The following is a 14,538-nucleotide window of genomic DNA, read 5'->3' on the forward strand; positions in this document are numbered from 1 at the left end:
TTATTTCCATGCATGTGATTGTTTTAAATAAAAAGGAAAAGAAATATCCCGTCTGGCTCTGTCACGCAAAGATATTCAAATCGCGTAAGGAATATAGTTTTTATCATGTTTCTTTGCCATAGGAGAATCTACTGTGCTGCGTTCGAAATTTATTTCAAATCACATGAATGCTTTAAAGATAACGGCAATCCAACTCTTCGTGTGGCTCGGTGGCGCAACGGTAGCGCGTCTGACTCCAGATCAGAAGGTTGCGTGTTCAAATCACGTCCGGGTCAGTGCTTTGTCTTTTATTTCTTTGATGTGTGAGAATTTGATCTTCATTAATCGAAATTTCTTTCCATGCATATGATTGTTTGAAATAAAAAGGAAAAGAAATATCCCGTCTTGCTCTGTCACGCAAAGATATTCAAATCGCGTAAGGAATATAGTTTTTATCATGTTTCTTTGCCATAGGAGAATCTACTGTGCTGCGTTCGAAATTTATTTCAAATCACATGAATGCTTCAAAGATAACGGCAATCCCACTCTTCGTGTGGCTCGGTGGCGCAACGGTAGCGCGTCGGACTCCAGATCAGAAGGTTGCGTGTTCAAATCACGTCCGGGTCCGTGCTTTGTGTTTTAATTTCTTTGCTGTGTGAGAATTTGATCTTCATTAATCGAAATTTCTTTCCATGCATGTGATTGTTTTAAATAAAAAGGAAAATAAATATGTCGTCTGGCTCTGTCTCGCAAAGATATTCAAATCGCGTAAGGAATATAGTTTTTATCATGTTTCTTTGCTATAGGAGAATCTACTGTGCTGCGTTCAAAATTTATTTCAAATCACATGAATGCTTTAAAGATAACGGCAATCCAACTCTTCGTGTGGCTCGGTGGCGCAACGGTAGCGCGTCTGACTCCAGATCAGAAGGTTGCGTGTTCAAATCATGTCCGGGTCAGTGCTTTGTCTTTTATTTCTTTGATGTGTGAGAATTTGATCATTAATCGAAATTTCTTTCCATGCATATGATTGTTTTAAATAAAAAGGAAAAGAAATATCCCGTCTTGCTCTGTCACGCAAAGATATTCAAATCGCGTAAGGAATATAGTTTTTATCATGTTTCTTTGCCATAGGAGAATCTACTGTGCTGCGTTCGAAATTTATTTCAAATCACATGAATGCTTCAAAGATAACGGCAATCCCACTCTTCGTGTGGCTCGGTGGCGCAACGGTAGCGCGTCGGACTCCAGATCAGAAGGTTGCGTGTTCAAATCACGTCCGGGTCCGTGCTTTGTGTTTTAATTTCTTTGCTGTGTGAGAATTTGATCTTCATTAATCGAAATTTCTTTCCATGCATGTGATTGTTTTAAATAAAAAGGAAAAGAAAAATCCCGTCTGGCTCTGTCACGCAAAGATATTCAAATCGCGTAAGGAATATAGTTTTTATCATGTTTCTTTGCCATAGGAGAATCTACTGTGCTGCGTTCGAAATTTATTTCAAATCACATGAATGCTTTAAAGATAACGGCAATCCCACTCTTCGTGTGGGTCGGTGGCGCAACGGTAGCGCGTCTAAATCCAGATCAGAAGGTTGCGTGTTCAAATCACGTCCGGGTCAGTGCTTTGTGTTTTAATTTCTTTGCTGTGTGAGAATTTGATCTTCATTAATCGAAATTTCTTTCCATGCATGTGATTGTTTTAAATAAAAAGGAAAAGAAATATCCCGTCTGGCTCTGTCACGCAAAGATATTCAAATCGCGTAAGGAATATAGTTTTTATCATGTTTCTTTGCCATAGGAGAATCTACTGTGCTGCGTTCAAAATTTATTTCAAATCACATGAATGCTTTAAAGATAACGGCAATCCAACTCTTCGTGTGGCTCGGTGGCGCAACGGTAGCGCGTCTGACTCCAGATCAGAAGGTTGCGTGTTCAAATCACGTCCGGGTCGGTGCTTTGTCTTTTATTTCTTTGATGTGTGAGAATTTTATCTTCATTAATCGAAATTTCTTTCCATGCATATGATTGTTTTAAATAAAAAGGAAAAGAAATATCCCGTCTTGCTCTGTCACGCAAAGATATTCAAATCGCGTAAGGAATATAGTTTTTATCATGCTTCTTTGCCATAGGAGAATCTACTGTGCTGCGTTCGAAATTTATTTCAAATCACATGAATGCTTTAAAGATAACGGCAATCCCACTCTTCGTGTGGCTCGGTGGCGCAACGGTAGCACGTCTGACTCCAGATCAGAAGGTTGCGTGTTCAAATCACGTCCGGGTCAGTGCTTTGTGTTTTAATTTCTTTGCTGTGTGAGAATTTGATCTTCATTAATCGAAATTTCTTTCCATGCATGTGATTGTTTTAAATAAAAAGGAAAATAAATATGTCGTCTGGCTCTGTCTCGCAAAGATATTCAAATCGCCTAAGGAATATAGTTTTTATCATGTTTCTTTGCTATAAGAGAATCTACTGTGAAGCGTTCGAAATTTATTTCAAATCACATGAATGCTTTAAGGATAACGGCAATCCAACTCTTCGTGTGGCTCGGTGGCGCAACGGTAGCGCGTCTGACTCCAGATCAGAAGGTTGCGTGTTCAAATCACGTCCGGGTCAGTGCTTTGTCTTTTATTTCTTTGATGTGTGAGAATTTGATCTTCATTAATCGAAACTTCTTTCCATGCATATGATTGTTTTAAATAAAAAGGAAAAGAAATATCCCGTCTTGCTCTGTCACGCAAAGATATTCAAATCGCGTAAGGAATATAGTTTTTATCATATTTCTTTGCTATAGGAGAATCTACTGTGCTGCTTTCGAAATTTATTTCAATTCACATGAATGCTTTAAAGATAACGGCAATCCCACTCTTCGTGTGGATCGGTGGCGCGTCTGACTCCAGATCAGAAGGTTGCGTGTTCAAATCACGTCCGGGTCAGTGCTTTGTCTTTCATTTCTTTGATGTGTGAGAATTTGATCTTCATTAATCGAAATTTCTTTCCATGCATGTGATTGTTTTAAATAAAAAGGAAAAGAAATATTCCGTCTGTCTCTGTCACGCAAAGATATTCAAATCGCGTAAGGAATATAGTTTTTATCATGTTTCTTTGCGATAGGAGAATCTACTGTGCTGCGTTCGAAATTTATTTAAAATCACATGAATGCTTTAAAGATAACGACAATCCAAATCTCCGTGTGGCTCGGTGGTGCAGCGGTAGCTCGTCTGACTCCAGATCAGAAGGTTGCGTGTTCAAATCACGTCCGGGACAGTGCTTTGTGTTTTAATTTCTTTGCTGTGTGAGAATTTGATCTTCATTAATCGAAATTTCTTTCCATGCATGTGATTGTTTTAAATAAAAAGGAGAAGAAATATCCCGTCTGGCTCTGTCACGCAAAGATATTCAAATCGCGTAAGGAATATAGTTTTTATCATGTTTCTTTGCCATAGGAGAATCTACTGTGCTGCGTTCAAAATTTATTTCAAATCACATGAATGCTTTAAAGATAACGGCAATCCCACTCTTCGTGTGGCTCGGTGGCGCAGCGGTAGCTAGTCTGACTCCAGATCAGAAGGTTGCGTGTTCAAATCACGTCCGGGTCAGTGCTTTGTCTTTCATTTCTTTGTTGTGTGAGAATTTGATCTTCATTAATCGAAATTTCTTTCCATGCATGTGATTGTTTTAAATAAAAAGGAAAAGAAATATCCCGTCTGGCTCTGTCACGCAAAGATATTCAAATCGCGTAAGGAATATAGTTTTTATCATGTTTCTTTGCTATAGGAGAATCTACTGTGCTGCGTTCGAAATTTATTTCAAATCACATGAATGCTTTAAAGATAACGGCAATCAAACTCTTCGTGTGGCTCGGTGGCGCATCGGTAGCGCGTCTGACTCTAGAGCAGAAGGTTGCGTGTTCAAATCACGTCCGGGTCAGTGCTTTGTCTTTTATTTCTTTGATGTGTGAGAATTTAATCTTCATTAATCGAAATTTCTTTCCATGCATGTGATTGTTTTAAATAAAAAGAAAAATAAATATGGCGTCTGGCTCTGTATCGCAAAGTTATTCAAATCGCGTAAGGAATATAGTTTTTATCACGTTTCTTTGCTATAGGAGAATCTACTGTGCTGCGTTCGAAATTTATTTAAAATCACATGAATGCTTTAAAGATAACGGCAATCTAACTCGTCGTGTTTCTCGGTGGCGCAACGGTAGCGCGTATGACTCCAGATCAGAAGGTTGCGTGTTCAAATCACGTCCGGGTCAGTGCTTTGTGTTTTAATTTCTTTGCTGTGTGAGAATTTGATCTTCATTAATCGAAATTTCTTTCCATGCTTGTGATTGTTTTAAATAAAAAGGAAAAGAAATATCCCGTCTGGCTCTGTCACGCAAAGATATTCAAATCGCGTAAGGAATATACTTTTTATCATGTTTCTTTGCTATAGGAGAATCTACTGTGCTGCGTTCGAAATTTATTTCAAATCACATGAATGCTTTAAAGATAACGGCAATCAAACTCTTCGTGTGGCTCGGTGGCGCAACGGTAGCGCGTCTGACTCCAGATCAGAAGGTTGCGTGTTCAAATCACGTCCGGGTCAGTGCTTTGTCTTTTATTTCTTTGATGTGTGAGAATTTGATCATCATTAATCGAAATTTCTTTCCATGCATGTGATTGTTTTAAATAAAAAGGAAAATAAATATGGCGTCTGGCTCTGTCTCGCAAAGTTATTCAAATCGCGTAAGAAATATAGTTTTTATCACGTTTCTTTGCTATAGGAGAATCTACTGTGCTGCGTTCGAAATTTATTTCAAATCACATGAATGCTTTAAAGATAACGGCAATCCAACTCTTCGTGTGGCTCGGTGGCGCAACGGTAGCGCGTCTGACTCCAGATCAGAAGGTTGCGTGTTCAAATTACGTCCGGGACAGTGCTTTGTGTTTTAATTTCTTTGCTGTGTGAGAATTTGATCTTCATTAATCGAAATTTCTTTCCATGCATGTGATTGTTTTAAATAAAAAGGAAAAGAAATATTCCGTCTGGCACTGTCACGCAAAGATATTCAAATGGCGTAAGGAATATAGTTTTTATCATGTTTCTTTGCTATAGGAGAATCTACTGTGCTGCGTTCGAAATTTATTTCAAATCACATGAATGCTTTAAAGATAAGGGCAATCCAACTCTTCGTGTGGCTCGGTGGCGCAACGGTAGCGCGTCTGACTCCAGATCAGAAGGTTGCGTCTTCAAATCACATCCGGGTCAGTGCTTTGTCTTTCATTTCTTTGATGTGTGAGAATTTGATCTTCATTCATCGAAATTTCTTTCCATGCATGTGATTGTTTTAAATAAAAAGGAAAAGAAATATCCCGTCTGGCTCTGTCTCGCAAAGATATTCAAATCGCCTAAGGAATATAGTTTTTATCATGTTTCTTTGCTATAAGAGAATCTACTGTGAAGCGTTCGAAATTTATTTCAAATCACATGAATGCTTTAAGGATAACGGCAATCCAACTCTTCGTGTGGCTCGGTGGCGCAACGGTAGCGCGTCTGACTCCAGATCAGAAGGTTGCGTGTTCAAATCACGTCCGGGTCAGTGCTTTGTCTTTTATTTCTTTGATGTGTGAGAATTTGATCTTCATTAATCGAAACTTCTTTCCATGCATATGATTGTTTTAAATAAAAAGGAAAAGAAATATCCCGTCTTGCTCTGTCACGCAAAGATATTCAAATCGCGTAAGGAATATAGTTTTTATCATATTTCTTTGCTATAGGAGAATCTACTGTGCTGCGCTCGAAATTTATTTCAAATCACATGAATTCTTTAAAAATAACGGCAATCTAGCTCGTCGTGTGGCTCGGTGGCGCAACGGTAGCGCGTCTAACTCCAGATCAGAAGGTTGCGTGTTCAAATCACGTCCTGGTCAGTGCTTTTTGTTTTAATTTCTTTGCTGTGTGAGAATTTGATCTTCATTAATCGAAATTTATTTCCATGCATGTGAATGTTTTAAATAAAAAGGAAAATAATATGGCGTCTGGCTCTGTCTCGCAAAGTTATTCAAATCGCGCAAGGAATATACTTTTTATAATGTTTCTTTGCTATAGGAGAATCTACTGTGCTGCTTTCGAAATTTATTTCAATTCACATGAATGCTTTAAAGATAACGGCAATCCCACTCTTCGTGTGGCTCGGTGGCGCAGCGGTAGCTCGTCTGACTCCAGATCAGAAGGTTGCGTGTTCAAATCACGTCCGGGACAGTACTATGTGTTTTAATTTCTTTGCTGTGTGAGAATTTGATCTTCATTAATCGAAATTTCTTTATATGCATGTGATTGTTTTAAATAAAAAGGAAAAGAAATGTCCCGTCTGGCTCTGTCACGCAAAGATATTCAAATCGCGTAAGGAATATAGTTTTTATCATGTTTCTTTGCTATAGGAGAATCTACTGTGCTGCGTTCGAAATTTATTTCAAATCACATGAATGCTTTAAAGATAACGGCAATCAAACTTTTCGTGTGGCTCGGTGGCGCAACGGTAGCGCGTCTGACTCCAGATCAGAAGGTTGCGTGTTCAAATCACGTCCGGGTCAGTGCTTTGTCTTTCATTTCTTTGATGTGTGAGAATTTGATCTTCATTAATCGTAATTTCTTTCCATGCATGTGATTGTTTTAAATAAAAAGGAAAAGAAATATCCCGTCTGGCTCTGTCACGCAAAGATATTCAAATCGCGTAAGGAATATAGTTTTTATCATGTTTCTTTGCTATAGGAGAATCTACTGTGCTGCGTTCGAAATTTATTTCAAATCACATGAATGCTTTAAAGATAACGGCAATCAAACTCTTCGTGTGGCTCGGTGGCGCATCGGTAGCGCGTCTGACTCTAGATCAGAAGGTTGCGTGTTCAAATCACGTCCGGGTCAGTGCTTTGTCTTTTATTTCTTTGATGTGTGAGAATTTGATCTTCATTAATCGAAATTTCTTTCCATGCATGTGATTGTTTTAAATAAAAAGAAAAATAAATATGGCGTCTGGCTCTGTATCGCAAAGTTATTCAAATCGCGTAAGGAATATAGTTTTTATCACGTTTCTTTGCTATAGGAGAATCTACTGTGCTGCGTTCGAAATTTATTTAAAATCACATGAATGCTTTAAAGATAACGGCAATCTAACTCGTCGTGTTTCTCGGTGGCGCAACGGTAGCGCGTATGACTCCAGATCAGAAGGTTGCGTGTTCAAATCACGTCCGGGTCAGTGCTTTGTGTTTTAATTTCTTTGCTGTGTGAGAATTTGATCTTCATTAATCGAAATTTCTTTCCATGCTTGTGATTGTTTTAAATAAAAAGGAAAAGAAATATCCCGTCTGGCTCTGTCACGCAAAGATATTCAAATCGCGTAAGGAATATACTTTTTATCATGTTTCTTTGCTATAGGAGAATCTACTGTGCTGCGTTCGAAATTTATTTCAAATCACATGAATGCTTTAAAGATAACGGCAATCAAACTCTTCGTGTGGCTCGGTGGCGCAACGGTAGCGCGTCTGACTCCAGATCAGAAGGTTGCGTGTTCAAATCACGTCCGGGTCAGTGCTTTGTCTTTTATTTCTTTGATGTGTGAGAATTTGATCATCATTAATCGAAATTTCTTTCCATGCATGTGATTGTTTTAAATAAAAAGGAAAATAAATATGGCGTCTGGCTCTGTCTCGCAAAGTTATTCAAATCGCGTAAGAAATATAGTTTTTATCACGTTTCTTTGCTATAGGAGAATCTACTGTGCTGCGTTCGAAATTTATTTCAAATCACATGAATGCTTTAAAGATAACGGCTATCCAACTCTTCGTGTGGCTCGGTGGCGCAACGGTAGCGCGTCTGACTCCAGATCAGAAGGTTGCGTGTTCAAATTACGTCCGGGACAGTGCTTTGTGTTTTAATTTCTTTGCTGTGTGAGAATTTGATCTTCATTAATCGAAATTTCTTTCCATGCATGTGATTGTTTTAAATAAAAAGGAAAAGAAATATTCCGTCTGGCTCTGTCACGCAAAGATATTCAAATGGCGTAAGGAATATAGTTTTTATCATGTTTCTTTGCTGTAGGAGAATCTACTGTGCTGCGTTCGAAATTTATTTCAAATCACATGAATGCTTTAAAGATAAGGGCAATCCAACTCTTCGTGTGGCTCGGTGGCGCAACGGTAGCGCGTCTGACTCCAGATCAGAAGGTTGCGTGTTCAAATCACATCCGGGTCAGTGCTTTGTCTTTCATTTCTTTGATGTGTGAGAATTTGATCTTCATTAATCGAAATTTCTTTCCATGCATGTGATTGTTTTAAATAAAAAGGAAAATAAATATCCCGTCTGGCTCTGTCACGCAAAGATATTCAAATCGCGTAAGGAATATAGTTTTTATCATGTTTCTTTGCTATAGGAGAATCTACTGTGCTGCGTTCGAAATTTATTTCAAATCACATGAATGCTTTAAAGATAACGGCAATCAAACTCTTCGTGTGGCTCGGTGGCGCAACGGTAGCGCGTCTGACTCCAGATCAGAAGGTTGCGTGTTCAAATCACGTCCGGGTCAGTGCTTTGTCTTTCATTTCTTTGATGTGTGAGAATTTGGTCTTCATTAATCGAAATTTCTTTCCATGCATGTGATTGTTTTAAAGGAAAAGAAATATCCCGTCTGGCTCTGTCACGCAAAGATATTCAAATCGCTTAAGGAATATAGTTTTTATCATGTTTCTTTGCTATAGGAGAATCTACTGTGCTGCGTTCGAAATTTATTTCAAATCACATGAATGCTTTAAAGATAACGGCAATCAAACTCTTCGTGTGGCTCGGTGGCGCAACGGTAGCGCGTCTGACTCCAGATCAGAAGGTTGCGTGTTCAAATCACGTCCGGGTCAGTGCTTTGTCTTTTATTTCTTTGATGTGTCAGAATTTGATCTTCATTAATCGAAATTTCTTTCCATGCATGTGATTGTTTTAAATAAAAAGAAAAATAAATATGGCGTCTGGCTCTGTATCGCAAAGTTATTCAAATCGCGTAAGGAATATAGTTTTTATCACGTTTCTTTGCTATAGGAGAATCTACTGTGCTGCGTTCGAAATTTATTTAAAATCACATGAATGCTTTAAAGATAACGGCAATCTAACTCGTCGTGTTTCTCGGTGGCGCAAAGGTAGCGCGTATGACTCCAGATCAGAAGGTTGCGTGTTCAAATCACGTCCGGGTCAGTGCTTTCTGTTTTAATTTCTTTGCTGTGTGAGAATTTGATCTTCATTAATCGAAATTTCTTTCCATGCATGTGATTGTTTTAAATAAAAAGGAAAAGAAATATCCCGTCTGGCTCTGTCACGCAAAGATATTCAAATCGCGTAAGGAATATACTTTTTATCATGTTTCTTTGCTATAGCAGAATCTACTGTGCTGCGTTCGAAATTTATTTCAAATCACATGAATGCTTTAAAGATAACGGCAATCCAACTCTTCGTGTGGCTCTGTGGCGCAACGGTAGCGCGTCTGACTCCAGATCAGAAGATTGCGTGTTCAAATCACGTCCGGGTCAGTGCTTTGTGTTTTAATTTCTTTGCTGTGTGAGAATTTGATCTTCATTAATTGAAATTTATTTCCATGCATGTGAATGTTTTAAATAAAAAGGAAAATAATATGGCGTCTGGCTCTGTCTCGCAAAGTTATTCAAATCGCGTAAGGAATATAGTTTTTATCATGTTTCTTTGCCATAGGAGAATCTACTGTGCTGCGTTCAAAATTTATTTCAAATCACATGAATGCTTTAAAGATAACGGCAATCCAACTCTTCGTGTGGCTCGGTGGCGCAACGGTAGCGCGTCTGACTCCAGATCAGAAGGTTGCGTGTTCAAATCACGTCCGGGTCAGTGCTTTGTCTTTTATTTCTTTGATGTGTGAGAATTTGATCATTAATCGAAATTTCTTTCCATGCACATGATTGTTTTAAATAAAAAGGAAAAGAAATATCCCGTCTTGCTCTGTCACGCAAAGATATTCAAATCGCGTAAGGAATATAGTTTTTATCATGTTTCTTTGCTATAGGAGAATCTACTGTGCTGCGCTCGAAATTTATTTCAAATCACATGAATTCTTTAAAGATAACGGCAATCTAGCTCGTCGTGTTGCTCGGTGGCGCAACGGTAGCGCGTCTAACTCCAGATCAGAAGGTTGCGTGTTCAAATCACGTCCGGGTCAGTGCTTTGTGTTTTAATTTCTTTGCTGTGTGAGAATTTGATCTTCATTAATCGAAATTTCTTTCCATGCATGTGATTGTTTTAAATAAAAAGGAAAATAAATATGTCGTCTTTCTCTGTCTCGCAAAGATATTCAAATCGCGTAAGGAATATAGTTTTTATCATGTTTCTTTGCTATAGGAGAATCTACTGTGCTGCGTTCGAAATTTATTTCAAATGACATGAATGCTTTAAACATAACGGCAATCCAACGCTTCGTGTGGCTCGGTGGCGCAACGGTAGCGCGAATGACTCCAGATCAGAAGGTTGTGTGTTCAAATCACGTCCGGATCAGTGCTTTGTGTTTTAATTTCTTTGCTGTGTTAGAATTTGATCTTCATTAATCGAAATTTCTTTCCATGCAAGTGATTGTTTTAAATAAAAAGGAAAAGAAAAATCCCGTCTGGCTCTGTCACGCAAAGATATTCAAACCGCGTAAGGAATATAGTTTTTATCATGTTTCTTTGCCATAGGAGAATCTACTGTGCTGCGTTCGAAATTTATTTCAAATCACATGAATGCTTTAAAGATAACGGCAATCCCACTCTTCGTGTGGGTCGGTGGCGCAACGGTAGCGCGTCTGACTCCAGATCAGAAGGTTGCGTGTTCAAATCACGTCCGGGTCAGTGCTTTGTGTTTTAATTTCTTTGCTGTGTGAGAATTTGATCTTCATTAATCGAAATTTCTTTCCATGCATGTGATTGTTTTAAATAAAAAGTAAAAGAAATATCCCGTCTGGCTCTGTCACGCAAAGATATTCAAATCGCGTAAGGAATATAGTTTTTATCATGTTTCTTTGCCATAGGAGAATCTACTGTGCTGCGTTCAAAATTTATTTCAAATCACATGAATGCTTTAAAGATAACGGCAATCTAACTCTTCGTGTGGCTCGGTGGCGCAACGGTAGCGCGTCTGACTCCAGATCAGAAGGTTGCGTGTTCAAATCACGTCCGGGTCGGTGCTTTGTCTTTTATTTCTTTGATGTGTGAGAATTTTATCTTCATTAATCGAAATTTCTTTCCATGCATATGATTGTTTTAAATAAAAAGGAAAAGAAATATCCCGTCTTGCTCTGTCACGCAAAGATATTCAAATCGCGTAAGGAATATAGTTTTTATCATGTTTCTTTGCCATAGGAGAATCTACTGTGCTGCGTTCGAAATTTATTTCAAATCACATGAATGCTTTAAAGATAACGGCAATCCCACTCTTCGTGTGGCTCGGTGGCGCAACGGTAGCACGTCTGACTCCAGATCAGAAGGTTGCGTGTTCAAATCACGTCCGGGTCAGTGCTTTGTGTTTTAATTTCTTTGCTGTGTGAGAATTTGATCTTCATTAATCGAAATTTCTTTCCATGCATGTGATTGTTTTAAATAAAAAGGAAAATAAATATGTCGTCTGGCTCTGTCTCGCAAAGATATGCAAATCTCCTAAGGAATATAGTTTTTATCATGTTTCTTTGCTATAAGAGAATATACTGTGAAGCGTTCGAAATTTATTTCAAATCACATGAATGCTTTAAGGATAACGGCAATCCAACTCTTCGTGTGGCTCGGTGGCGCAACGGTAGCGCGTCTGACTCCAGATCAGAAGGTTGCGTGTTCAAATCACGTCCGGGTCAGTGCTCTGTCTTTTATTTCTTTGATGTGTGAGAATTTGATCTTCATTAATCGAAATTTCTTTCCATGCATGTGATTGTTTTAAATAAAAAGGAAAATAAATATGGCGTCTGGCTCTGTCTCGCAAAGTTATTCAAATCGCGCAAGGAATATACTTTTTATAATGTTTCTTTGCTATAGGAGAATCTACTGTGCTGCTTTCGAAATTTATTTCAATTCACATGAATGCTTTAAAGATAACGGCAATCCCACTCTTCGTGTGGATCGGTGGCGCAACGGTATCGCGTCTGACTCCAGATCAGAAGGTTGCGTGTTCAAATCACGTCCGGGTCAGTGTTTGTGTTTTAATTTCTTTGCGGTGTGATAATTTGATCTTCATTAATCGAAATTTCTTTCCATGCATGTGATTGTTTTAAATAAAAAGGAAAAGAAATATCCCGTCTGGCTCTGTCACGCAAAGATATTCAAATCGCGTAAGGAATATAGTTTTTATCATGTTTCTTTGCCATAGGAGAATCTACTGTGCTGCGTTCAAAATTTATTTCAAATCACATGAATGCTTTAAAGATAACGGCAATCCAACTCTTCGTGTGGCTCGGTGGCGCAACGGTAGCGCGTCTGACTCCAGATCAGAAGGTTGCGTGTTCAAATCACGTCCGGGTCAGTGCTTTGTCTTTTATTTCTTTGATGTGTGAGAATTTGATCATTAATCGAAATTTCTTTCCATGCACATGATTGTTTTAAATAAAAAGGAAAAGAAATATCCCGTCTTGCTCTGTCACGCAAAGATATTCAAATCGCGTAAGGAATATAGTTTTTATCATGTTTCTTTGCTATAGGAGAATCTACTGTGCTGCGCTCGAAATTTATTTCAAATCACATGAATTCTTTAAAGATAACGGCAATCTAGCTCGTCGTGTGGCTCGGTGGCGCAACGGTAGCGCGTCTGACTCCAGATCAGAAGGTTGCGTGTTCAAATCACGTCCGGGTCAGTGCTTTGTGTTTTAATTTCTTTGCTGTGTGAGAATTTGATCTTCATTAATCGAAATTTCTTTCCATGCATGTGATTGTTTTAAATAAAAAGGAAAATAAATATGTCGTCTTTCTCTGTCTCGCAAAGATATTCAAATCGCGTAAGGAATATAGTTTTTATCATGTTTCTTTGCTATAGGAGAATCTACTGTGCTGCGTTCGAAATTTATTTCAAATGACATGAATGCTTTAAACATAACGGCAATCCAACGCTTCGTGTGGCTCGGTGGCGCAACGGTAGCGCGAATGACTCCAGATCAGAAGGTTGTGTGTTCAAATCACGTCCGGATCAGTGCTTTGTGTTTTAATTTCTTTGCTGTGTTAGAATTTGATCTTCATTAATCGAAATTTCTTTCCATGCATGTGATTGTTTTAAATAAAAAGTAAAAGAAATATCCCGTCTGGCTCTGTCACGCAAAGATATTCAAATCGCGTAAGGAATATAGTTTTTATCATGTTTCTTTGCCATAGGAGAATCTACTGTGCTGCGTTCAAAATTTATTTCAAATCACATGAATGCTTTAAAGATAACGGCAATCCAACTCTTCGTGTGGCTCGGTGGCGCAACGGTAGCGCGTCTGACTCCAGATCAGAAGGTTGCGTGTTCAAATCACGTCCGGGTCAGTGCTTTGTGTTTTAATTTCTTTGCTGTGTGAGAATTTGATCTTCATTAATCGAAATTTCTTTCCATGCATGTGATTGTTTTAAATAAAAAGGAAAATAAATATGTCGTCTGGCTCTGTCTCGCAAAGATATGCAAATCTCCTAAGGAATATAGTTTTTATCATGTTTCTTTGCTATAAGAGAATATACTGTGAAGCGTTCGAAATTTATTTCAAATCACATGAATGCTTTAAGGATAACGGCAATCCAACTCTTCGTGTGGCTCGGTGGCGCAACGGTAGCGCGTCTGACTCCAGATCAGAAGGTTGCGTGTTCAAATCACGTCCGGGTCAGTGCTCTGTCTTTTATTTCTTTGATGTGTGAGAATTTGATCTTCATTAATCGAAATTTCTTTCCATGCATGTGATTGTTTTAAATAAAAAGGAAAATAAATATGGCGTCTGGCTCTGTCTCGCAAAGTTATTCAAATCGCGCAAGGAATATACTTTTTATAATGTTTCTTTGCTATAGGAGAATCTACTGTGCTGCTTTCGAAATTTATTTCAATTCACATGAATGCTTTAAAGATAACGGCAATCCCACTCTTCGTGTGGATCGGTGGCGCAACGGTATCGCGTCTGACTCCAGATCAGAAGGTTGCGTGTTCAAATCACGTCCGGGTCAGGGTTTGTGTTTTAATTTCTTTGCGGTGTGATAATTTGATCTTCATTAATCGAAATTTCTTTCCATGCATGTGATTGTTTTAAATAAAAAGGAAAAGAAATATCCCGTCTGGCTCTGTCACGCAAAGATATTCAAATCGCGTAAGGAATATAGTTTTTATCATGTTTCTTTGCCATAGGAGAATCTACTGTGCTGCGTTCAAAATTTATTTCAAATCACATGAATGCTTTAAAGATAACGGCAATCCAACTCTTCGTGTGGCTCGGTGGCGCAACGGTAGCGCGTCTGACTCCAGATCAGAAGGTTGCGTGTTCAAATCACGTCCGGGTCAGTGCTTTGTCTTTTATTTCTTTGATGTGTGAGAATTTG

At 38.5% G+C, this 14,538-nt stretch overlaps 35 non-coding genes across 35 annotated transcripts; all 35 read left to right on the forward strand.

Moving 5' to 3' along the window:
• The first annotated feature begins 203 nt into the window (after window positions 1-203).
• On the forward strand, window positions 204-275 carry Trnaw-cca (transfer RNA tryptophan (anticodon CCA)). Its single transcript has one exon. It is a non-coding gene; the product is annotated as a tRNA-Trp (tRNA).
• A 259-nt stretch (window positions 276-534) lies between these two features.
• On the forward strand, window positions 535-606 carry Trnaw-cca (transfer RNA tryptophan (anticodon CCA)). Its single transcript has one exon. It is a non-coding gene; the product is annotated as a tRNA-Trp (tRNA).
• A 260-nt stretch (window positions 607-866) lies between these two features.
• On the forward strand, window positions 867-938 carry Trnaw-cca (transfer RNA tryptophan (anticodon CCA)). The gene has a single exon. It is a non-coding gene; the product is annotated as a tRNA-Trp (tRNA).
• A 256-nt stretch (window positions 939-1,194) lies between these two features.
• On the forward strand, window positions 1,195-1,266 carry Trnaw-cca (transfer RNA tryptophan (anticodon CCA)). The gene has a single exon. It is a non-coding gene; the product is annotated as a tRNA-Trp (tRNA).
• A 592-nt stretch (window positions 1,267-1,858) lies between these two features.
• On the forward strand, window positions 1,859-1,930 carry Trnaw-cca (transfer RNA tryptophan (anticodon CCA)). The gene has a single exon. It is a non-coding gene; the product is annotated as a tRNA-Trp (tRNA).
• Window positions 1,931-2,189: 259 nt separating this feature from the next.
• On the forward strand, window positions 2,190-2,261 carry Trnaw-cca (transfer RNA tryptophan (anticodon CCA)). Its single transcript has one exon. It is a non-coding gene; the product is annotated as a tRNA-Trp (tRNA).
• A 260-nt stretch (window positions 2,262-2,521) lies between these two features.
• On the forward strand, window positions 2,522-2,593 carry Trnaw-cca (transfer RNA tryptophan (anticodon CCA)). Its single transcript has one exon. It is a non-coding gene; the product is annotated as a tRNA-Trp (tRNA).
• Window positions 2,594-3,172: 579 nt separating this feature from the next.
• Trnaw-cca (transfer RNA tryptophan (anticodon CCA)) lies at window positions 3,173-3,244 on the forward strand. Its single transcript has one exon. It is a non-coding gene; the product is annotated as a tRNA-Trp (tRNA).
• A 260-nt stretch (window positions 3,245-3,504) lies between these two features.
• Trnaw-cca (transfer RNA tryptophan (anticodon CCA)) lies at window positions 3,505-3,576 on the forward strand. Its single transcript has one exon. It is a non-coding gene; the product is annotated as a tRNA-Trp (tRNA).
• Window positions 3,577-4,498: 922 nt separating this feature from the next.
• On the forward strand, window positions 4,499-4,570 carry Trnaw-cca (transfer RNA tryptophan (anticodon CCA)). The gene has a single exon. It is a non-coding gene; the product is annotated as a tRNA-Trp (tRNA).
• Window positions 4,571-4,829: 259 nt separating this feature from the next.
• Trnaw-cca (transfer RNA tryptophan (anticodon CCA)) lies at window positions 4,830-4,901 on the forward strand. The gene has a single exon. It is a non-coding gene; the product is annotated as a tRNA-Trp (tRNA).
• Window positions 4,902-5,161: 260 nt separating this feature from the next.
• Trnaw-cca (transfer RNA tryptophan (anticodon CCA)) lies at window positions 5,162-5,233 on the forward strand. Its single transcript has one exon. It is a non-coding gene; the product is annotated as a tRNA-Trp (tRNA).
• Window positions 5,234-5,492: 259 nt separating this feature from the next.
• On the forward strand, window positions 5,493-5,564 carry Trnaw-cca (transfer RNA tryptophan (anticodon CCA)). Its single transcript has one exon. It is a non-coding gene; the product is annotated as a tRNA-Trp (tRNA).
• Window positions 5,565-5,823: 259 nt separating this feature from the next.
• Trnaw-cca (transfer RNA tryptophan (anticodon CCA)) lies at window positions 5,824-5,895 on the forward strand. The gene has a single exon. It is a non-coding gene; the product is annotated as a tRNA-Trp (tRNA).
• A 259-nt stretch (window positions 5,896-6,154) lies between these two features.
• On the forward strand, window positions 6,155-6,226 carry Trnaw-cca (transfer RNA tryptophan (anticodon CCA)). Its single transcript has one exon. It is a non-coding gene; the product is annotated as a tRNA-Trp (tRNA).
• Window positions 6,227-6,486: 260 nt separating this feature from the next.
• Window positions 6,487-6,558, forward strand: Trnaw-cca (transfer RNA tryptophan (anticodon CCA)). The gene has a single exon. It is a non-coding gene; the product is annotated as a tRNA-Trp (tRNA).
• Window positions 6,559-7,480: 922 nt separating this feature from the next.
• On the forward strand, window positions 7,481-7,552 carry Trnaw-cca (transfer RNA tryptophan (anticodon CCA)). The gene has a single exon. It is a non-coding gene; the product is annotated as a tRNA-Trp (tRNA).
• Window positions 7,553-7,811: 259 nt separating this feature from the next.
• Trnaw-cca (transfer RNA tryptophan (anticodon CCA)) lies at window positions 7,812-7,883 on the forward strand. The gene has a single exon. It is a non-coding gene; the product is annotated as a tRNA-Trp (tRNA).
• Window positions 7,884-8,143: 260 nt separating this feature from the next.
• Trnaw-cca (transfer RNA tryptophan (anticodon CCA)) lies at window positions 8,144-8,215 on the forward strand. The gene has a single exon. It is a non-coding gene; the product is annotated as a tRNA-Trp (tRNA).
• Window positions 8,216-8,474: 259 nt separating this feature from the next.
• Window positions 8,475-8,546, forward strand: Trnaw-cca (transfer RNA tryptophan (anticodon CCA)). The gene has a single exon. It is a non-coding gene; the product is annotated as a tRNA-Trp (tRNA).
• A 253-nt stretch (window positions 8,547-8,799) lies between these two features.
• On the forward strand, window positions 8,800-8,871 carry Trnaw-cca (transfer RNA tryptophan (anticodon CCA)). Its single transcript has one exon. It is a non-coding gene; the product is annotated as a tRNA-Trp (tRNA).
• Window positions 8,872-9,462: 591 nt separating this feature from the next.
• On the forward strand, window positions 9,463-9,534 carry Trnaw-cca (transfer RNA tryptophan (anticodon CCA)). The gene has a single exon. It is a non-coding gene; the product is annotated as a tRNA-Trp (tRNA).
• Window positions 9,535-9,793: 259 nt separating this feature from the next.
• Trnaw-cca (transfer RNA tryptophan (anticodon CCA)) lies at window positions 9,794-9,865 on the forward strand. The gene has a single exon. It is a non-coding gene; the product is annotated as a tRNA-Trp (tRNA).
• A 256-nt stretch (window positions 9,866-10,121) lies between these two features.
• Trnaw-cca (transfer RNA tryptophan (anticodon CCA)) lies at window positions 10,122-10,193 on the forward strand. Its single transcript has one exon. It is a non-coding gene; the product is annotated as a tRNA-Trp (tRNA).
• Window positions 10,194-10,785: 592 nt separating this feature from the next.
• On the forward strand, window positions 10,786-10,857 carry Trnaw-cca (transfer RNA tryptophan (anticodon CCA)). Its single transcript has one exon. It is a non-coding gene; the product is annotated as a tRNA-Trp (tRNA).
• A 260-nt stretch (window positions 10,858-11,117) lies between these two features.
• On the forward strand, window positions 11,118-11,189 carry Trnaw-cca (transfer RNA tryptophan (anticodon CCA)). The gene has a single exon. It is a non-coding gene; the product is annotated as a tRNA-Trp (tRNA).
• A 259-nt stretch (window positions 11,190-11,448) lies between these two features.
• Trnaw-cca (transfer RNA tryptophan (anticodon CCA)) lies at window positions 11,449-11,520 on the forward strand. Its single transcript has one exon. It is a non-coding gene; the product is annotated as a tRNA-Trp (tRNA).
• A 260-nt stretch (window positions 11,521-11,780) lies between these two features.
• Trnaw-cca (transfer RNA tryptophan (anticodon CCA)) lies at window positions 11,781-11,852 on the forward strand. The gene has a single exon. It is a non-coding gene; the product is annotated as a tRNA-Trp (tRNA).
• Window positions 11,853-12,111: 259 nt separating this feature from the next.
• Trnaw-cca (transfer RNA tryptophan (anticodon CCA)) lies at window positions 12,112-12,183 on the forward strand. The gene has a single exon. It is a non-coding gene; the product is annotated as a tRNA-Trp (tRNA).
• Window positions 12,184-12,442: 259 nt separating this feature from the next.
• Window positions 12,443-12,514, forward strand: Trnaw-cca (transfer RNA tryptophan (anticodon CCA)). The gene has a single exon. It is a non-coding gene; the product is annotated as a tRNA-Trp (tRNA).
• A 256-nt stretch (window positions 12,515-12,770) lies between these two features.
• On the forward strand, window positions 12,771-12,842 carry Trnaw-cca (transfer RNA tryptophan (anticodon CCA)). The gene has a single exon. It is a non-coding gene; the product is annotated as a tRNA-Trp (tRNA).
• Window positions 12,843-13,434: 592 nt separating this feature from the next.
• Window positions 13,435-13,506, forward strand: Trnaw-cca (transfer RNA tryptophan (anticodon CCA)). The gene has a single exon. It is a non-coding gene; the product is annotated as a tRNA-Trp (tRNA).
• A 260-nt stretch (window positions 13,507-13,766) lies between these two features.
• On the forward strand, window positions 13,767-13,838 carry Trnaw-cca (transfer RNA tryptophan (anticodon CCA)). Its single transcript has one exon. It is a non-coding gene; the product is annotated as a tRNA-Trp (tRNA).
• Window positions 13,839-14,097: 259 nt separating this feature from the next.
• Window positions 14,098-14,169, forward strand: Trnaw-cca (transfer RNA tryptophan (anticodon CCA)). Its single transcript has one exon. It is a non-coding gene; the product is annotated as a tRNA-Trp (tRNA).
• Window positions 14,170-14,428: 259 nt separating this feature from the next.
• Trnaw-cca (transfer RNA tryptophan (anticodon CCA)) lies at window positions 14,429-14,500 on the forward strand. The gene has a single exon. It is a non-coding gene; the product is annotated as a tRNA-Trp (tRNA).
• The last annotated feature ends 38 nt before the right edge of the window (window positions 14,501-14,538 follow it).

This window comes from Argiope bruennichi, chromosome 6 (assembly GCF_947563725.1).
Source record: "Argiope bruennichi chromosome 6, qqArgBrue1.1, whole genome shotgun sequence".
Lineage (NCBI taxonomy): Eukaryota > Metazoa > Arthropoda > Arachnida > Araneae > Araneidae > Argiope > Argiope bruennichi.